The sequence below is a fragment of the Rhinolophus sinicus genome, chromosome 3 (assembly GCF_057876585.1).
Source record: "Rhinolophus sinicus isolate RSI-liver-muscle chromosome 3, RSI-T2T, whole genome shotgun sequence".
Lineage (NCBI taxonomy): Eukaryota > Metazoa > Chordata > Mammalia > Chiroptera > Rhinolophidae > Rhinolophus > Rhinolophus sinicus.
The window spans coordinates 40,634,089-40,656,727 of NC_142503.1; positions in this window are offsets into that span (position 1 = coordinate 40,634,089).

Below are 22,639 nucleotides of genomic sequence, written 5' to 3' on the forward strand. Positions count from 1 at the left end.
ATAAACTTTCCATTGCCATGCATGTTCCCCCTACCTTTGCTACATGTATGCACGTATGCATGCACAGATCCATATTTTAATCCAGGAAAAACTCTTGTTCATTTTTTCAATATATTTACATGGCAAATTTATTACTCAAATTTGATCTTCATTGCTAATACCATTTCTGGATATATATTTCCATAAGACCAGCATTTATACAACTGGGTAAACAACACAAAAATTGAAAGGGTAGAAACCTATTCACTCCCTGCTCAGGTAGAAAGTAGTAGCAGAATGTTTGCAGGTGCAAGAAAAGTCCCTTGACCGACACAAAGAGGAATGGCAAAGTTCTGTAGGTGGCTGTGCTACCATGGGCCAGAAATGGCTATGTCTCCTGGCACTTGTTACAGCACAGCAAGTGTCTCCATTTTTAACCCAAATCTATGGCTGTTTTACTTACCCTTACACTATTATATCAGTCTTCTGCATTTAACTTTATATAAATCCCAAACCATACATGAAAATACAAACTGACCTATAGTTCACTTCAACAAAATCAGTCTAGACCTAATAAATAGCAGAGAGCATATCTGAAATATTTATTATACTTAGCAAAAAGTATCTTATGGGGAAAAGCATTGAAGTCTTAGCGAATCTCGCTCTGAGTCCTGACTCCAATTTTTACCTGTTGTGTGGCCTTGGACAAGTCACAGCATTTGTACCAAACACCACCACAATCACTTGTTGACCATTTTTGACTGCAAAAGTGCTACCCACTAGTATGATCATTTTATTCTAGCACATGCTCAATTTATCCTACCCACAATGCTATTGAGGTAGGTGAGATTTTCAATTCTACTTTTACATAAGATGAAAATAAGATATTAAGAGGTTTACAAACAAACAAACAATCCTTCCCAGGACCTCAGAGCTATTAAGTAACAGAACTGGGATTCAAACCTGCTCATGCCTGCTATGTAAGTCAGTGCCTTTACCCACTATACTAACTCCGTTTTCTCAGCTCTAAAACGGAAGTACTGAGTAACAAAGTCACTGGGTTATGGGACTCAAAAGGAGAGTCATAATGAAGGTGACAAAAATATTAATTGCTCAATAAATAGCCATTTGCTCGTCAATCATTATCTCTCATGTTTCTGATATTTTTGGGTAATACGTTTTGACTCCCAAATGGTCGGTGAAGGTTTACATATATCCTCTCATCCTAATGACACAGGGGTCAGTAGAAAAACAAAGGACCAAGGGTGCAGTAAATGGGGGTACATGGATAACTGTAAACAGGGTCAAACCACTTTGCAGGCCTATCAAAAGTTTTGACAGACTAATGATTTTTGAAACCTATCTACAAAGTTATCCTGAAGCCTGGATTAATCTAATGACTGTTTTTCTGAAATCTGAAAATGAGGTCACACATTAGAGTGATGTAGGGGCAAATATAAATTAATAGATTAAGGAGCCACAAACATGACAGTCTAATTACACATTGATATTTGATCAGAAGCAAAACAAAACAGAGTAGAGACTAAATATTGTGCAATGATTTTTTTTTCTCTTAGAATTCAATCATCTTTATTTTTTTCATAGAAAATTTCCTTCTTGATCTACAGTAGGAAAATCAGTTTGGACACTGCTTATTTCTAAAATACGTATTTCTGGTTATTATACTGCAGTATAACGTTAGATGCTAATGAAGCAGTTGAACTGGTTTGAAGCACCTAAAACGTACCTTTGAAAAATTCATGTAAAAGTATAAACACTCAATGTTCTAATTCTCTTTGTGCAAGTCACATGGCTTTAAGGACTGCTCTGTCCCTTGGCTCTCTCTATATAGATGTATTTCCAACAGATGTACTTTTCCTTTTGTATAAGAATTGATAACTGATTACAATTTTTGAGAAACACTCTATTCCCCACAAAGAATAAAAACATGCTTGCAGAGTCAAAAAACGAGGATTTAAGCATCATTGACAATGATTTCTACCTGGAAGCGCTCTGTAGTTTCCAGTAGAAACACTTCAAAGAAACATAGCCTTCTTCTTATGTTGGAAAAAAACATATATATACATAACATATAATATATAATATACAATATATAATACATAATATAATATATAATTTGTAATATATTATATATATTTTGTAATATATTATATATTATATACTATTATATAATACGCTAAATACTACAATATATAATATATTATATTTATAAAGTATATTACATATATATAAAATATATAACATATAAATTACATTATGTATTATATATAAAGCATAGTATATACACTTATATGTACTGTATATAAAGAATAGTATATATAAAGTATATATACAAAATATTAAATAAATATTCTTGAGGACAAAACTACATATTACAAAGTTTGTATTCCTAATTAAAGTTTATTCCATTCAGTACCACCTCCCTTTGCCTATGCTGGCCCATGTCATCGATCTGTTTTCCCCACATTTACAAAGGATTTTTATTACTGGCTCTTGGTAACTAAAGACAGCTACTTCTTTGTAGCACACATTTAGCAGTAAAGGGTATGGCTTCTACAGTCCACCTGGGTTCAAATCCCAGGTCCCCTGCTATGGACTGAACTGTGCACCCTCCAAAACTCGTACATTGAAGCCCTAATCCTCTGATTGTATTTGGAGATAGGGCTTTTAGGAGGTAATTAGGTTAAGTGAGGTCATAAGGGTAAACTCTAATCTGATAGGATTGGTGGTATTATAAGAAGAGGATGAGAGTTAGGACAAGACCTCTCTCTCTCTCTCTCTCTCTCTCTCTCTCTCTCTCTCTCTGTCTCTCTCTCTCTCTCTCTCTCTCTCTCTCTCTCTCTCTCTCTCTCTCTGTCTCTCACATGCACCCACTGAGGAAAGGCCATGTGAGCACACAGTGAGAATGTGGCCTACAAGTCAGGAAGAGAGCTTTCACAAGAATCCAACCATGCTGGCATACCAATCTTGGACTTCCTGCCTCCATAATTGTGAGAAAATAAATGTCTGTCAACCCTGTCTATGGAATTTTTATGGAAGCCCAAGCAAACTAATACATCCACCATGTGTTAATGGTATTCTTAGGAAAAACACTAAAAATCTCTGTGCTAGAATTTTCACATTTTAAAATAAATACTACTATTAATTTTCACAGCTGATAGTAGTGAAGATGAAATGGAACAATACATATAAAAACACTTAGAAGATTCTTTTTTTTTTTCAGTCTACATCCGACTCTTGACAATGTTTTGTTTTGTTTTTTTTCTTTTTTTGGATCTGTATCTCTAGCCAAAAAATTTTCTCTGAGCTCTAATTTCATATTTCTAATTTCCCAATGATACCTTCCTTCAAAAGAATCCCAACTATGTCAATGTTAACTTGCCCCACACCAAACTAAATTTTTCCTAGATGCTAGAATAATCCCACAATTCTTCCTTTATCTACCTTCCCTTTGCAATTAATGATATCAGCTGAAAATTAAAGACAATCTTCAACTTTCATCTTCATCTACAATTGCTTGAAAAGACTGGTCAATCTAACCAGGCTTACACGCATACCTTTCAGTCTTACTGACACTATTTTACATCAGACCCTTATCGTCTTTCTCCTGTCCTATTGCACAAAGCCTCTTCACTAATTCTCGTTTTATAGCCACATGATTTCACTTTTGTGTCTCCACCATACTTTTGTGCTTTCAGTTATTTCTGATACTTAGATCAGGGATTAAAAATAATAAATAGCATCAGCAATATCAGTGATTCCCAACTTTTTATTATTTTTTTAACTTAAGTATGGTTGGTATACAATCTTGTATTGGTTATAATAATTTCAGGTATACAACATAGTGATTTGACATTTTTATGTTTTACAATGTGATCACCCGACTAATTATAGTAATCATCTGTTACCATGAAACTTATCTTTCCAAACCTAAGAAAACACTCACAAAAATGTCACAACACTTTTAACATGCTGAAATTTAAAATTGTCAAACAACTTGTTTCCAGAACCTAACTGGGGGTGGGGGGTATGGTGCAGGTGTGTGTGTGTGTGTGTGTGTGTGTGTGTGTGTGTGTGTGGTGGGGCGGGAGGGTGGAATCAATAAATATAAGCTTAAAGAATCTGAAACAACTTCCACACCTTGGGGAAAAAATGGTGGAAAGACTCTTCCATCAAAATCCCAATGGCACTTTTGAAAGACATAGAACAAAAATCTCAGCAGATTTTTTTTTTTTTTTTTGTATGGAATCACAAAAGACCCCAGGTAGCTAAAGAAATCCAAAGGAGGAAAAAAGAAGCAAGTCTGGAGGTATCACACTGCCTCACTTCAATTTATAAAGTGATAGTAATCAAAAAAGCATAGTATTAGCAGAGAAAAACAGACACACAGACCAATGGAATAGAGTTGAGTATCCAGAAGTAAACCCACACATATATGGGCAAATAATATTTGACAAAGGAGCCAAAGCCATACAATGGAGAAACGAAACCCTCCTAAATAAATGGTGCTGGGAAAATTGGAAAGCCACTTGCAAAAGAAGGAGACTAGCTTGCTGTCACCATATATCAAAATTAACTCAAAATGGTTCAAATACCTAAACATAAGGCCTGAAACAATAAATAACATAGAAGAATGTCTAGGTATTAAACTTATGGACCTTGGGTCCAGAGAGGATTTTATGCATTTGACCTCAAAGGCAAGGAAAGTAAAAGCAAAAATTAATGAATGGGACTACATCAAATTAAAAAGCTTCTGGATAGCTGAAGAAATCATCAACAAACAAAGAGGCAACCAACCGAATGAAAGAAGATATTTGCAAACAACACCTCCGATAAGGGGCTAATATCCAAAATATAAAAAGAACTCATATAACTCAACAACAAAAAACAAAACAAACAAAAGAAAAAACAATGAACAATCCAATTCAATAATGGGTAGAGGACCTGAACAGACCCTTCTCCCAAGAAGACAAACAAATGGCCAACAGATATATGAAAAAATGCTCAACTTCACTAGTTATTAGGAAAATTCAAATCAAAAGCACAAGGAGATACCACCTCCCACCTGTTAGCATGGCTATTATCAACAAGAAAAATAATAACATGTGTTGGAGAGGTTGTGGAGGAAAAGGAACCCTCATACACTGCTGGTGGGAATGTAAATTGGTACTCACTATGGAAAACAGTATGGAGGTTCCTCAAAATATTAAGAATAGAATTACCGTATGACCCAGCAATCCCTTTTCTGGGTATCTACCCCCAAAATCTGAAAACATTATCTGTGAAGATATATGTACCCCTATGTTCATTGCAGCATTATTCACAGGGACCAACACATGGAAACAATCAAAATGTCCTTTGATAGATAATTGGATAAAGAAGATGTGGTAAATATATACAGTGGAATATTACTCAGTCATGAGAGGAGGTGAAATATTGCCGTTTGGGACAACATAGATTGATCTTGAGATTATCGCGCTAAGCAAAATAAGTCAGACATAAAGTTGAGAACCATATGATTTCCCTCATATGTGGGATATAAAACTGAAAGCAACAAATGAACAAGAAAAACAAACAAACAAAATCATAGACAGAGACAACAGTTTAGTGGTTACCAGAAGGTAAGTGGGAAGGTGGGTTGGTAGAAGACGGTAAAGGGGGTCATTTATACAGTGATAGAAGGAGAACTGACTCTGGGTAGTGAACACACAAAGTAATATACAGATGATGTGTTATAGCATTGTATACTTGAAACCTATATAATTTTACTAACCAATTTCATCCCAATAAATTTAATAAAAATTTTTTTAAAAGACTCCTTCTCCCACTATCTGCCTCTGAATCAGAGTTCTGGTTTCTGTGCTAAGCAGTAAACTATTCTTGGAAGAGTGCTCAGAAGCACAAGTAACAGAGAGTTTCATCTTATCTGTCCCAGAGAGACTTTACTTCATACAAGAATTAAAAGATCAAATTGGATTGACCCCCACGGCCCTTATCTTCCATAAAGTCCTGGATTCAGGTCAATAGCATTTGGCAGAAACTGAAAGAGTGCCTAGCCATTCATATCTTGTTCAAATGCCAAGCACTGTAATGTACAAAATTAAACTGTCCCATTTCATGTGCTACTTAGAATTTTCCCAAGTGGCAGAAGAGACCCACTTTGCTATTCCCTTTAAGAGATGTAATTTACACCCTATTCCCATGTTAAATTACTTACACAGACATTTCTATTGGCAATTTTTTTCAATTTTAGTATAGTAATAGTTGGGGTTAAAATTGCTCAAATAAAAGAAAATTCATATTTGAGAGGCGTTCTTTTCAGATATATATTCTGATACGTGAGCAAAATGTGTACAAATACAAGTAAGTTTTGTTTTTCTTTCACTAGTCAAAGAATTAATTACCCAATGGAGACTGAAATGTTATGCAAAATTTTAAGACACACAATGAATAAAATGACACAGGTATTGAATTTATATTGCTTTGAAATGCTAATATGAAATGGAGAAAGCAGGAAGAAGCTAGACTTGACATTACAGAGACAAAAATTTAAAAGATCTAGGTATGTGGAAAAATATTCATTAATTCCTCCATTCATGCATTCATTTATACATTCATTTAATATTATTTTTTTCACTATGTCAGAAGTAGAGATTAAAAAAATAATCAGAAATAAAAATTTATCTCATGAATTTAAAAGGCAATAAGATACATACATTAAAACATTGTCTGGGATAGAAAACAGTGAGTGTGTACTATCCTAGAAATAGATCTTGTTTGTAGAAGCTCAAATGAGGAAGAGTTATGGCTATTTATCACACCAAATATAGTTATTTCAAATCATCTTTGATAAGTTTGGTTTAGTAAAATTTTCTGAATGTGACAGAAATACTTTACAATTTTCCAGGAACACAAAACAAACATATATCAAGTCCCATTCAAACTGTTCCTTGAATATTATTTTCTCATGAAATATGAGAATATCACATGTAATGCTCTGTTTACCAACATGGTTGACTATAGCATTTGGAACGTTACTCCCTGAAATAGTGTATTGATCCAATGATACATTCAATTCATCTACTTATGAACTTTTAACATGCATTCTGGGGAAAATTTGCAAAGATTTATAAAGGTGTTGAGAGGCAGTCCATTAGTTCTAGGGTCCTTTAGAGAAATTTCAGTCTGCATGTTGTTCCTCTCCTTGAAAATTACACTGTTACCAATATCCTCATTCACATCAAATAGGCCAGTTAATTTAAGTAAGAGAAGCTAATACAGCTTTACAATTAACTTACACACAATTTGTCTCTTTTTTAGCTGTTGCAGTCTTCTATTTTTATTACCAATTTTGGGTTGACTTATGTTCCAACAGTATGGAAAACTGAATTAAAACTTTTCTCCATACTTTACTCTGTTTTTCAAAGTAATATTCCAATTTAAGAGAGTGAGCCATGTTGCTAAGACTCAAATGGGTATGTTATACTTGTAGTTTGAGACTTGTAAGCGAATGGCAGTTTGAAGAATTCACCACGTCAAGCATTACCAGGTACAGCACAGGACATATTAAATAAAAGCAACTGCCCATAGGTGGGATGCCAGAAAAGATGTAACAGTACATACAACTTTAATTGCCCAAATATTTCCTAGTTAATCAATGAGTAGAAAGTCTACAATTTACTGGAGCCCTCATCAGTAAGCAGGGCAGATCCATCCATAAATACAGAGCTGAAACCAAAAAAACAAAGGTAATGAAGAAAATGTAGACAAAATGTGCTAACAATTAGAATTTTCATTTCGATTTCTGTAGCATGATTATACATAAGATTCTATTGAACAGAATACACTTAACTCCTCCTGTTTTTATTGACTGCTCACTTTATTGTACCCATCAACCTAATCTAAAAAAAGTTAAAATTAAATTTTATCAAGAAGATGAACAGATGATACCATTTTTGACTCCTGGATACAAGAACCTGTGCTGAGAACTTTACATAAGTGACCCTTGTTTTTAAAATAAACTTTATGTTTTAGAGCAGTTTTAGGTTCATAGCAATGTTGAACAGAAGATACAGAGATTTCCTATATATCCCCTGCCTCCACACATACGCAGCCTCTCCCATTATCAACATTCCCCATCAGAGGGGTATATTTCTTTTCATTGATGAACCTTCATCGGACACATCATAATCACCCAAAGTTCATAGTTCACATTAGGGTTTACTCTCGGTGTTATATATTCCATGGGTCTGGACAAATATATAATGACCTGTATCCACCATTATAGATCATACAGGATCATACACTGCCCTAAAAATCCTCTGTGCTCTGCCTTGTCATCCCTCCCTTGACTCTAACCTCTAGAGACCACTGATCTTTTATACTGTCTCCATGGTTTTGCTTTTTCCAAGGTTGTCATATAGCTGTAATTATAGAATATATAGCCTTTTCAATTGGCTTATTCCACTTAGTAATACACATTTAAGGTTGTGCCATATCTCTTCATGACCTGAGAGCTCATTTCTTTTTAGTGCTAATATATACTTTGGTTGCTTTCAAATTTAGGCAGTTATGACTAAAGCTGTACAAACACCCACACGCAGGTTTTTGCATGGACATAATAAGCTTTCAACTCCTTTGGGTACATGCCAAGGAGCATGATTGCTGGATCATATGGTAACAGTATATTTGGTTCTATAAGAAACTACCAAACTGTCTTCCAAAGTGGCTGGAAGACATTTCCATTTTGCATTCCCACCAGCAATGAATGAGAATTCCTGTTCCAAACAAACAAATAAATAAATAAAAAGAACAAGGCTGGAGGTATCTCACTCCCTGACTTCAATTTACACTACAAGTGTTGGAGAGGTTGTGGAGAAAAAGAAAAAGGAACTCTCATACACTGCTGGAGGGAATGTAAATTGGTACAACCACTGAGGAAAAAAGTATGATGTTTCCTCAAAAAATAAAGAATAAAATTATCATACGACCCAGCAATCCCTCTTCTGGGTATCTATCCAAAAAATCTGAAAACATTTATTCATAAAGATATATGTACCCCTATGTTCACTGCAGCATTATTCATTGTGTCCTTCAGTAGATGATTGGATAAACAAGATGTGGTACATATATACAATGGAATATTAATCAGACATAAGAAAATATGAAATACTGACATTTGTGACAACATGGACAGATCTTAAGATTATCATGCTAAGCGAAATAAGTCAGACAGAAAATGTCGAAAACCATATGACTTCACTCACATGTGGCATATAAAACTGAAAGAAACAAACGAACGAGAAAAACAAACAAACAAACAAAAATAAACAGACACAGACAATAGTTTAGTGGTTACCAGAAGGTAAGTGGGGAGAGTGAGTGGTAGAAGAGGGTAAAGGGGGTCAAATATATGGTGATGGAAGGAGAACTGACTCTGGGTGGTGAACACCCAATGCAATATATAGATGATGTAATATAGAATTGTACACTTGAAATATATATAATTTTACTAACCAATTGTCACCCCAATTAATTTAATAAAGATTAAAAATATATACAGAAACCAAAAAAAAAAATGTATACACCTTTTGAGAAGGGAAAAATCTGTATTAAAATTACACTGATGGTAACCACCTTGAGCACCTCTTCTAATTGCAAAAGTCAAACGTAAATTGTATTCATCTTTTGTTATGAGTATGTACTGAGTATTACAATTTTAATACAGTTTTTTCCTTTCTTAAAATATGTATACAATTTTTGGCACCCTCTATATATCACATATCTATACTCACACACACACACAAACAGATATGTGTATAAATATATGTACATATATACACACACACACACACAACTTCCCTCACTTGGAATTGAGCTGGAAATTTAAAGTGTCAAGCTCATCACTTCCTGTCTCCAATTTTTCAGTGTACTTTAAAGGAAGTGATCAATTCCATTGTACTCCTTATTTTCACAAAAGTATTCTATGTCAGCAAAAACTCGGTCACCCAAAGCCTTGCTTTCTACAGGCACTTGACTATAGATCTCTCCCAATGATAATTAAAGTAACTGTCTACCATTTCATGCCATAGATTATCAGTGCATCCTTTGCCACTGGAAATGAGTTAATATCCTTAAATCATATCAGAGCAGAGAGTCAATTCCAAATAAACTATAATCAATTCAAAGGACACATCTTTAAGAGTTTCTACCTCTGGAACTTTCTCTATGTAGCTCTAGTACCAAATTTTGTATCATTTGGTGGTTGATCATTGAAACAATGTCACTAGGAATGACAGAGGAAGTAGATTTAGAATAGAGATTTGTGTTCACATAATTTGTGGGAGTTGGTTTAATAGTTTCTATGTGGCTATTGCTTCTGCAGTTGATACCGGACTGGCCATAATTTTTACAAGCTAAAAGAAGAGGTCCAGAGGGAGCTGGAAGAAATCAATACCACACTGCTCCCCTGGGAATTGTAGCCTAGAATTTGTAAAACCTCAAGATGGTCTATAGGTAGTGTGTGGAGATCAGGTTCCATAGCTGCTCCCGGAGCTGGGCCTTATCTGCTGTCCCAGGAGCTGCTCACACTGAGCCCAGCAGTGGATAAGTTGAAAAAGAAGAGCTGGTGGGAGTTGATGGGAGGCTCGACTGTTCCCCACAGAAATAAGGTAACCAGCATATCAGTAATCATGTACATTTGCTGCCTCAGCTCCTACTGTCTAAGCCTAAAAATAATAGTTCATGTTCACCTTCCAAACATCACCCAAAATACCTCTTGTGCCCCACAGTACATTGGACTTATGCACGGAAGAAAATTCTTGAAAATGTATTTCCAGCTTAGCTGAGTCATACAAATCCACCACCGCGTTATCCTAGCAACTTTGCTGCTAGCTTGATATTCTATCAAAATAAAAACTTAAGAAAATTCTGTCCTTGCCACCTCTAATTGCCACTGGGTCAACAAGGTCATTTTTCTGCACATCTGAATAGTGTCGCGCTGAGATGGCCAGTAGAATATAATGCTAGATGGGGACAATTTATTAATGTGTTACTTACCCATGATATGGAGCTTAATGTGCTGGCGAAGGCATGGGTAGACAATCTTAATAGTTTTCCAAAATATCTTCTTGATTCTTAGGTATAATAATTATTTACAGTAAATGAGGTAGAAATGTTACAGTTTGTGTGGAATACTATTAAGGAAATGTCAGAAGGCTCATGGAGAAGGAAACGTTAGGATTGATTGACTACCTAAGAACTGAGAACCCACCAACTTGATTATGGTTCTCAGGAAGTCCAGGAGAGCACGCCTTCTTAACGCAAGAAGAAATGCACAGAGAAGCACTGGCAAATTTGAGGTTGTTTCACTAAATAACCTGTATTATTCTTTTTCAAGATTTCACGTGGCCATCCTCTTAAAGATAACATGTTCCTCCCTCCTTGGCTGAAAATGAGGGCATCTTGTTTTGAAGGAATGTAAGCCACGTGTTTTATGATGGGTGCCAGCTATAATGGGAAGTCAGTTATACTTCAGGTCTAAGAAGTACATGTAAGATGTGTATTTCTTATGTTCACTTCAGATTCTTCTGCTCTCACCTGACACTGGGGCTTGGTTTTTCCCCAGCTGCCGTGTGGTTCCAGTGGTGAGCAAAAGCCTATGGTTCATCCTTGCATCTCTACCATGTGCCTCTTCCCTATCATCCCAGGGCTTTCCTGAGGACATGATTTACTGGGACATCACAGGACATATTTGTGAAACCAATGTTTGTAAAGAGGTTCACTCACAGAGGGATCCAGGAACTGGCAGATACATTTCCCTTTATTCCTCCCCTTCGTGGATAGCCCTGAGACATAGACTGAAAACAGCTACATGCCATTCAACACTCAGCTGCCCTGGAAATCAGGATTAATAACGCATCACCTTGTGTCTGCTCTCCCTCTCGCCCTGTATCACTATCCCATTCCATCACTTGGGATTGTATTCCCCAATAAAATATTAGCAAAGAAGATTTTCACCCCAAGCTCTGTCTTCTAGGAATCCGAGTTAATCACTTTTGAGCAGTGGCAACTAAAAACAGCTACCGCAGTCACTGCCCTGCCTCTCCAATCTCAGCATCAGACTCATCGCTCAAGGCCAGCAGTTCTCAAAGTTGGATACCCCAATGGGCAGCACCAGTATTACCTGGGCACTTGCTATTAATGAAAATTCTCAGGCCTCGCACTAGACACACTAGATCAGACACACAGAGGTGAGACCACACATCTTTTTTTGACATCCCCACCAAGGATTCGAATACATGCGGAGGTTTAAGAAACCGTGCGTTAAGCTTAAGAGTCAACTACTGCTCAATGCCAGCGGGAGTGGCAGGAACAAGCAAAAGTTCAGATACTTTAATGTTGCACATCTACATTCTGCTTCCCACCTCTCACCATTAATTATAAGAAGTCACCTCCTGCAATCAGAAACTGCATCCTCCCAGAAGTACACCGTGATGTTTTCTGACATAAAGACGGAGGATTTCATCAGCATGATCAAGGTTCCCTTTTATACTGGTTTCTAAGACGGTTTTTTGTTTGTTTGTTTGTTTGTTTGCTTGTTTGTTTGTTTTAATAAATAATGCTAAACTTAGTCAAATGCTTTCCCTCACCTATTAATAACCTATGATATTCTCCTTTATTCTATGAATGTAGTAAGTCACAATAATTAATGTTCTAATGTGAAACAAAAATACAAACTTTGCCTTCCTGGCATACAGCCAAGTTGGTTATGTTATAATTAATGTATTGCCAGACTGTTTATTTTACTGAGGAATTTGACACATGAGACTGATTGTAATGTGTCTTTCTCGTACTGTCCTTTTTAGCTTCTTTACCAGGCTACTCTCTTTTCCTATTGTCTAGACAAGTTTTGCATACTGGAATTATTTCTTCATTTAATATTAAGTGTAACATGATATATCCTGCAGTTTGCTGTGTGGGGCTTTAGAAGAGGGAAGGACAGGGGATATATCATTCCAAGACGATTCCAGGAACTTGTTTTCCCTTAACCACATGGACCAGGTAATGAGAAAGTATGGATGAAAATAATGAAGTATATTAAAACAAGTATTTTTGTGAGATTTTTGGATGGCACTGCAAAACAAAAACTCACTGAGAAATGTGGTCACTTTCAAAGTAAAAGCTCAGCAGAAAACTGTGTATGTGGCTTAGAGTTACTTTAAATATCACTGCTTTAGAATTTCTCGCCATATAGGTATATGAAATACCTCCTTTATCTGAAATACTATTGGTCATGCCTGAAAAAGAATCCATTAAATATTTATATATTTTTAAACTTGACTATACTATGGCTTTTGTGGAGCTCTGCCTCTGGAAAACAACCTCTCTTTTTCACTTGTGAAGATAAAAATCAGAACACAGATTGTGAAACATAATCTGGGTTATTACATTGCTCTGCATCACGGAAGAAAGAGGTATTACTCATGAGAAGCATGACCCAGAGACACTAGCCTCATCACTTTTCACGATCAAGAAAGGTATTATAAGAAATCTATATTTTTATTTATTTTCTCAGTCCCTAAACCCTTCAACAGGAACTTAATCAAATGTCATCATTTGAAAATTGTCACCATCACATATAAACTTAAAAATGACTTCAAAATAAAAGGGGTATTTATGGTCGATTTCTTTAAACCTCTAAACAAACACAATTTAAAAGTGGTCAATTTTTATTTTAACATTCAAAACACATTTTGAGGGATGTAGTACACTTGGCCCCGCTCCCTTTCAATCAAAACTAGGTTAGGCTGAGATCAACAATTTGCTTTCCAGTAATGTGTGAACATTTTGTGCACTGGGCAGAGTTATACCCTAGGAAACAGCTCAGGCTGGCATTGTTATTATCACCCCTTCACTGTGTGCTACAATGGCAAAGTACACACACACACACACACACACACACACACACACACACACAGAGTAAACATTGACCAGGACTCCAAATACTTGCATTTTTAGAAACACATTCTTATGAAATCCATACCTCTCACATCAAAAATGGTGATCAAAATACCCATTCTTTATGGATTTACGCTGCTAGAATATGGAATAAAGTTAGTAAGGACTGGTATCCACCCCCTTAAAATTCTCTCTGCCTTAGAGTAAGGGTCTCTGAGACCCTCAGAATTAGGCAGATTCTTGAACAGACTCTGGAGTTTCATTCCAAATGGCCCCAAAGTCCCATTATTGCAAGAGGGAAGCACTGACCTTGCCTTCCTTAACAAGCTGGTTTAGATTATGTGGCAATCTCTTGTGCGAAAATGCTACCTTAAATGGGGGAAGCATTATCCATCTATTTTCCCCAAGACTCTGAGTCTTTGGTGCAAGAGGTTACGCTTTTAGCACTGGCAGACAATACAAGAGAAATAATACTTTAAGAAATATGACATGCAAAGTAGCCTAGACTACAGAATTTTTACCAGTATTGTGACTAGAAGAAAATAATAAGCTCTCTTCAGATATTGTATATTACCAGGAAATAATTTAGATAACAAGAAAAAGGCAGGCTTTATTAAAGTAAGTCCAAATCTGTGACTTTATGTTTTATGTGCTGCTTCCTATAGACTGAAATTATTCTCAGACTTCCAGGACATCTTTAAATTCTATCTCTCAAGCAATATAACCTCATTTAAGAGAGATTTCTTTCACCTAAGTAGTTTCTGATGTCTCAAAATTCTATTAGAAGATAAGCACCCAAGACGGAGTGCGCCCACTTAGCCTGTCTCTGCCAATGATTACCACTAAAAATTCCAGATAAAATACAAAAGCAACAACCAGAGTACTGAAAAGTAAACAAAAACAGGACAATTGAGGACCTTGGCCTGAGAGAGATTTCTTAAATAGGACACTAAAAGTATAAACTGCAACAAAAGAAATTATGGTTTTAGAAAACATTTGGTTTTATCAAATTTAAAAACAGTTAGTCTTCGAAATATTTGATTAAGAAAACAAAGCCAGACTAGACGGAAATATTCACAATGTATATGCCCACTAATGGACTTTACTACTTAATAAGAATAAAAATAACCCAATAAAAATGGGCAAAAGATTTGAATAGGTTTTCACAAAAGGAAATCTACAAATGGCAAATAAGTACATAAAAAATGTACATACATCATTACTAATCAGGGAAAGGAACATTAAAACTATAAGTGGATAATACTACACACTCACTAACATAGCTAAAATCAAAAACAAATTCGCAATATTTAAATTCTGGACAAGATGTGTAGAAACTGGAACTCTCATGCATTACTGATGGAAATATAAAATGGTTCAACCTCTTTGAAAACTATCTGGCAGTTTTTCAAAAATGTGAATAGTGTACATTTAGCGTATGACTCAGTGATTCTACAACCATATATTATTCAAGGGAAATAAAAACATATCTATACAGGGATATACATGAATATTGATAGCAATTTCATTTATAATAATAAAAAGTTAGAAACAATTCAAATATATATTAGCACATGACTAGACAAACTCAAAATACAACTGAATGATACTAGGCAATGATAAAACGCCAGTGAACGACTGATAACACACAAGCATAGGGGTGAATCTCAAATTATTTATACGAGGTAAAAAAGAAACCAGGTGAAAAAGTAAGTACTATAGTATCCCTTTTATATAAAATTATAGAATACACAAACTAATCTCTACAGACTTAAAGCAGAAGAAAGGATGAACTGCAAAGGGGCACAGAGACTCTCTTTGGGGTGATTGAAATGTTTTTATTCTTAATTGTGGTTGTGGCTTCCATGGTCATGCAACTCTCAAAGCTCATTGAATTGCTCATTTTAAATAAATGCCTTATGAATATTTATTGAAATTAAAAGGTATTACTGTAAATTTAATTCTAAGAAAGAAGAGGAAAGAAAAGGAAGTTACACCTTATTTCAATGTTGCTTTTCATGGAAATACAGTATTTGTAAATGAGATTATGGGCATTATATAAACAAAACGCAATTATAGGATATTAGAAAATGATATAATGAAAGTGTGTATGTGTAAACTGAGGTAAAAATTTGACCACAATGATAAACATAAATGGAATTAATTACCTTATTAAAGAATTTTAATAAGATTTTAAGATTACCTAGAGGAACAGATTTCTTCTTTAGCCTGCCTAAAGCTACTAACATTACAGGGTCTCAGTTTTTAATAAACCACTATATTATATATGCAGTGAGCAAATCTGCATTTTGGTGTTCTAATTACTCCCCAAGCTGCTCTCCTTCCCTTCAGTTAAGACCAGTTATAGTTAAAAATGTAACTATAAAAATAGTCTTACTTGCACAGTCAATATCTTCTTCCCCCTGGGTATCTCTGAATTCTATTTTCTTCTGTAACTGACAATCATATATTATTTTATGCTCCTTTTGGCATGACACAACAAATGCACCTGGGGAAGAGCAAGCTGGGTTTCCTTCAGTGGGAAAATAATCAGCTAAATTCTGACTGCCGAATTTTAAAAACCGGTTCCACTACAAGTTGCAGAAAGAACACAGGATGTTTAAATGAATACCATGCTGACTGAGTGAGTATTGACAGGTGAGGAAATGTGCAAAAAAAAGAAAATGATATCTGTGATATTTAGCAAGACTCCATCAGCCACGATGAAGTCAACAAAAAATGACTCGCATTCCATAGATGCTATTTTCTAGCTTTGTGGGGACAGATCTTCTGCATTTGGTGTATGCCCTTGACAGGACTGATTGTCCTGTTTACAAAAATAAGTATTATTAAAAATAGAAATGGGTGTCATTGAAAAATAAATTACTGTCAAGTCAAAATGTTGTAGAGATTTGTTTATTCCCACCCTCTGATGCATATTGTACATATTCAGAGATAACAGTTTGAAGTTTTAAATTATTATTCATGTGAAATGTCAAATAGATTTTGCAGCCTCAGAGAAGTTCTTTCTGTAGAATATTATTAAGGTTGAGGCATTTCTAGTGAAGTTTTTAGTCCTCATCTTTTTAATTGCTTGATAAGAATAGACAGAACTGAGAAACAATAACAAAAACAGAAAAAAGGAAGAGGCTCTTAGAAATTGATTATGAACAACATTCTAATGATAGCTAATATTATAATATTTTCATTAAAATGCTGGAAATACAAGAATTTATAATATGTGCACTGTTCGTGGTGTTTATATTTCTATACTTAAAGTACTTTTATTTGCATTGTGTTACATACTTGTTTTCTTAATATTTATAATTCCTAAAACCCTGTGTAATTCTGTGTTAAAGAAAAATTAAAAATGAATATAATCACACTGTTTGCAGTATCTAATTCAAATATCTCTAGCTCTCATAATTTTACTTGATTATAAGTGAATAGTTACTACATGCAAAGTACTCAAGGGGGGAATGCAAACTATTTAGGACCAGGTTCTTGTCTTCAAGGAGATCACAGTAACATATGAAATAACATAGATACACAATAACGGTGAGGCCAAACAATTTGCTACAGGAAGTTTACGCTAGTTACATATAATTATAGATCACTTTCTTCCTTTCAAAGTGGGCTTAAATGAGCGTATCAGTCATCATAGGGGTTAAGACATTTAAGCAGATTCTTATCCAGTGTATAGCATTTCAATGGGTTACATTAGAAATAGAATATATCCAGGAAGAAGTAATGGCAAAAGCCAGGGCATGGACATAGGAAATAAAAGTGCATTTATAAGATGGTGACCCTTTCACTAGTTTCTTGGGAGTGAAGAGTTAAGGTAGGAAGGTAACAAGAAAAGAAAATTAGAACTACAGGGGAAATCTGATACCGTGTTTCCCTGAAAATAAGACTGGGTCTCATATTAATTTTTGCTCCAAAAAATGCATTAGGGCTTATGTTCAGGAGATGTCATCCTGAAAAATCATGCTAGGGCTTATTTTCTGGTTAGGTCTTATTTTTGGGGAAACACAGTATGTAGTATTCTTTCCAATTTTGAAAAAAGAATTTTTTTATACTTAGATCTTTTCCAAAACAAATATAAAATTCTTTGGAAAAAGAGGTTGATATTTTCCAAAAGGAAACCACATTACATTTGTGTATAAAAATATTCTGTTAAATTTGTTTTACATTCTGCCTAGTGAAAAGAAATAGCTCAGACATTCCATTTAGGATATACAAAGCATACTTGTAGGAGCTTGGATGAGTCTTGAAAGCCTCTGGGATCCCCGATAGTTATTCAAAAAAAGATTTGTCACTGATGAAGAAAGATAAAGGTAGCAACAAAAAAAAAGTTTATCTCTAAGGAGAGATACTCTACTGGAATTTTTTGGCAGGGATAGCAAAGGTATTATTAATCTCATGCTGACCAAAAAATTAGATATGTTGCAGTCTGCTTCTTCTCATTGAAACCTGAGCACGAAATATCTATTTCTGGCTATAATAGATTAGCTTATAACTGACCAACTCTTTCACTACAAACAACAACAACAAAAAGATGAATAAAAGATGTAAAACAACTGTTTGAAGGAATGAAAGAGAGAGAGAAAGGGAAATGCTGAAAGTTCAAATTAACATTTGATGTCACTTCAACCCTAGACTGATTCTAAAACAGCTACTGAGGAATTTTGAAATTTAACAGAATATTTAATAATCACAGAAGACTGGGAAAACAAAAATTGGAGACCTGGATGTACCAAGAAGAAAAGGCTCTTAAAACAGCAGTCTTTCAGTTGGGATTTCCAAAGGGCTATATGATAGGAAAAAAGCATATTGATACACACTAGCTTCCATAAAAAATAAATCTGGGTTTGAAAACCTTGGATTGTATTAAAGTGATTTATCCTTCCCTAAATACCCTCAAAAATATATAAATCCTCTCAGAGGAATATAACATTATTCAGAGCCTCAAAGTTTCCCTAATATTTTTTTCCATAAAAGGTCTGGCTTTCGCTTAATTAAAAAAATCAGAAACAGAAAAGGATGAAAAGAGACCAAATATCAAGAGGGAAAAAAACAGGAAGACTCATAGAATATTCAGATTTGAAGGTGTATAACTCAGATTATAAATTAAATAGGAGTAAATATTTAAGAGACCAGATGAATTGGAGAATTTCAATAGAAAACTTGAACCTACAAATAGAATCAAATAGAAAAGTTTTAACTAAAAGTATTATTTAACTAAATTTAAAGAGCCAATATATGAGTTTAATAACAGCTAAAGAGAAAGCTAGTGACTTGGAAGTTAGGTCAAAACAAAGTATCTATTAAGTAGCATAAAGAAACCAAAGGACAAACTATTCAGCAAAGATCACAAAAGACAAAAGGAAATAGTATGAACACACATAATTGGAATCCTCAAAGGAGATAACAGAAAGAAAGAAATAATAGTTGAGAAGACAATGGCAGATAAATTTCTAATATACCACGCTACAGATTCAAAAAGATGATGAAGCCCATCCAAAAGCAAACAAACAAAGCCACATTTAGACATATCATAATAAAGTTACGGAAAACCAAAGAGAAATTCTTAAAAGTAGCCAGAGAAAACTGACATCTGACTTTTTTTTTTCCCCCCAAAGTGAATCTATAAGAATCACAGCTATCTTCAGGAAAAAAATATATATATATAATTAAAAAAAAAAAATAATAATAATAATGAAAGCCAGGTGATAATGGATATTTTAAATGCTAAAAACAACAAAAAACAACTGGGTACTTAGAATTTGATATGCAGCAAAAGTATCCATAGAAGAGTGGGATACAAAAATATTTTGAAAAAAATAAAACAAAATCAGAGAATTTGACAATAGAAGAACCACCCAAAAGGAAATACTAAAAGGGGTTTTTAAAAGAAAGAAGGAATAAAGGAAGGAAGAAGGAACGGAAGGCAAGAAAGAGGGAGTGAGAAAGATAAAAATATATGCATATATACATACACACATACATACATACATATATATTATATTACACTAAAACACACTTATGTAGTACATACCAACCAGGTAGGAAAACAAGATGAAGGAAATAACAAATAACATAAAAAGATAAATTTGCGAGTAAATTTAAATAAATGTTGATGACAAAAGACAATATCTTGACCAAAGATTGAAGGGAAGTCATTGGAATTAAGTGTTGTAAGGTTCTTGCCTTGGCATGGACATATAATACACTAGTAAGTTAAGATTCATGTTGTGATTTCTATTATACCAAAAAAACAATTTAAAAATGAATAGCTGGCTAGTAGAAAATAATGTAATTAAATAAATTTAGTGTAATTCCAAAGGATTCAGAAGAGTAAAGGAATATAAAACAAAGAACAAAATGGTAGATTTAAACAAAAGTAATTAAATATTACAATTAAAGGCAGATACAGTATATTAAAAGAAACTACATGCTGCTTAATTGAAACATTCCTTAAATAAAGGGATAAAGAGAGATGGAAAGTAAGAGGATGGGGATAAAAAAACCAATACTCAATCATTAACCAAAACAACTCTTAAATTTCAAAGGACTTAAAGTATACACAATGGGGAAAGCATGTTACCTGACTACAGTGAAAATAAGCTTGAAAACAATAACACGATACATAGAAAGTTTCCAAATATTTGAAAATGAAAAAAACACATTTCTAAATAACTTATGGACAAAGAAGAGATCACAAGGAAACTTAGAAAGTATTTTGTACTCAGTGATAATGAAAACACAGCATATCAACATGTGGGACATACAGCTAACGCCATGATTACAGAGATACTTAACCCCTCATAAGCATTTATTAGATTAAAATTTAAAGTCATTATGCATATATTAAAAAGACAAATGGGCTTAAAGTCAATAATTTAAGTATCTATCTCAGTAAAAAACTATTAAACAAGAAGTAGATAAAGTCGTAAAATAAAATCAGACATTAATGAATTGGAAAACAAATATGCAACAGAGGTTCTATATTATCAAAAATTAGTTCAATGGAGAGACTAACAAAATTGATAACTTGGATGAAGAAAGAACATTCCATGAATTCAACATCCTTCCATGATCTTAATAAACTAGAAAGAGAAGTATGTGTTGTTAATATGATGAAGATGTCACCAAAAACTTTCATAGCAAATGTCCTCAAAGATGAAACATTAATATTACTCTGATAGACTCTGATGCTAATTATGAACAAAACAACTTGCTGTCTCAGCTAAGATGGCTCAAATGTCTGGAGATTTCTGAAATAGCTTGTTTAGGGCCATGTGTCTGGGGCCTTTGTTTTTTCTCCACTTGACATCTATAGAGGTTTGTGTGGCCAATGTGGGCTCTTCACTCTCGTGTCCAGAGGTTAGGCTGGGATAGTTGTAATGGCTTGGAGAGGTCCATCATTGCTCTCTTTTCATGTGTTCTCTTCACATAGCTAGCTTGGGCTGTCTCACATCATGAGCATCTTGGACTGGTCATAATGTGGCTGCGGGTTTCACCCAGAGTGTGTTTCAGAAGCCCACGCAAAAATTGCAAGGCTTCTTATGATGTAGTCTCAAATGTTATGCAGCATCGTTTCTGCAAGCCCAGATTCAAGAATCAGGAGATGTAGCCCATTTGTGGGTCATGTTCGGTTGGCTAAATCCATTTTTTTCTCAGAATTTAAGACATAACTCTATATTTTTGACTATTCAGTGATTTTAATAAGAAATATTATACTAATCTGATTTCCTCTTCCTTCACAGAAGAGACACTGGTATGTAAAAAAGTACTTGATTATTTGATGTACAGTTGAACTTGATTGCAAAATTCTAGTTTTGATCATCTTCATGTTAGCCTGAGTACTTAAAAAATTAATGTTCTAATGTCTGAATTACATTATCACATAATTTTGCTACTTACTGTATTAAGAGCCACAATATTGCAAAGTCACCTGGATTCTTGCTTGTTTACTAATCAGAGTAGCCAGTATATCCCCTCATGAAATTTGGAAAAACACAGTGTCTTCTGGTTTTCCCTTTGAGGCAATTCCCTTTCTTGAAATCAAATTTTTGCTCTTAAAAGAAAAAAAAAACACAAGTATACCAACAAATAATTCTCCATTCTCTGCTGACATTTGTACTGAGGGCTGGCGTTATCACTGCATCAGCTGCTTTCAGTTCAGTTTCACAGGCTGTTGCTGGGTAAATGAATCAACATCTTGCTTTATAAATGGCCCCAAATCTTTTAAACATCAACTAAAATCATAAAAACAATTCAATGCAACCGTTATAACTTAAGTAGATTTGTTTGACTGCATACGCCTATTAGCGTAACCTCTTATTTTATCTCACCAAATTGGCTAACTTAACACCAATTACATTTTTAATATTTGTTTTGTTTATCCTATTTCTGTAATAATAAAACAATTTTTTTGTATAATGTCACATGGTACTTTTCATATTAAAACACTGGTGAACTTAGTTATCAACTATAGAGCACCTGAATAAAGTAAGAAAACAGTTCGAAATAAATTTCCTTTTCATTTTTAAATGTTTTTTCTCACTGGGATGCTGCTGATTTACAGGAACCACCTGTGGTAACTCACGGTGGGTGTTTTGGGGCTGATAAATTCATTCCAACAAGTCTGCTCAAATTAGCATTAAAAATAATGATC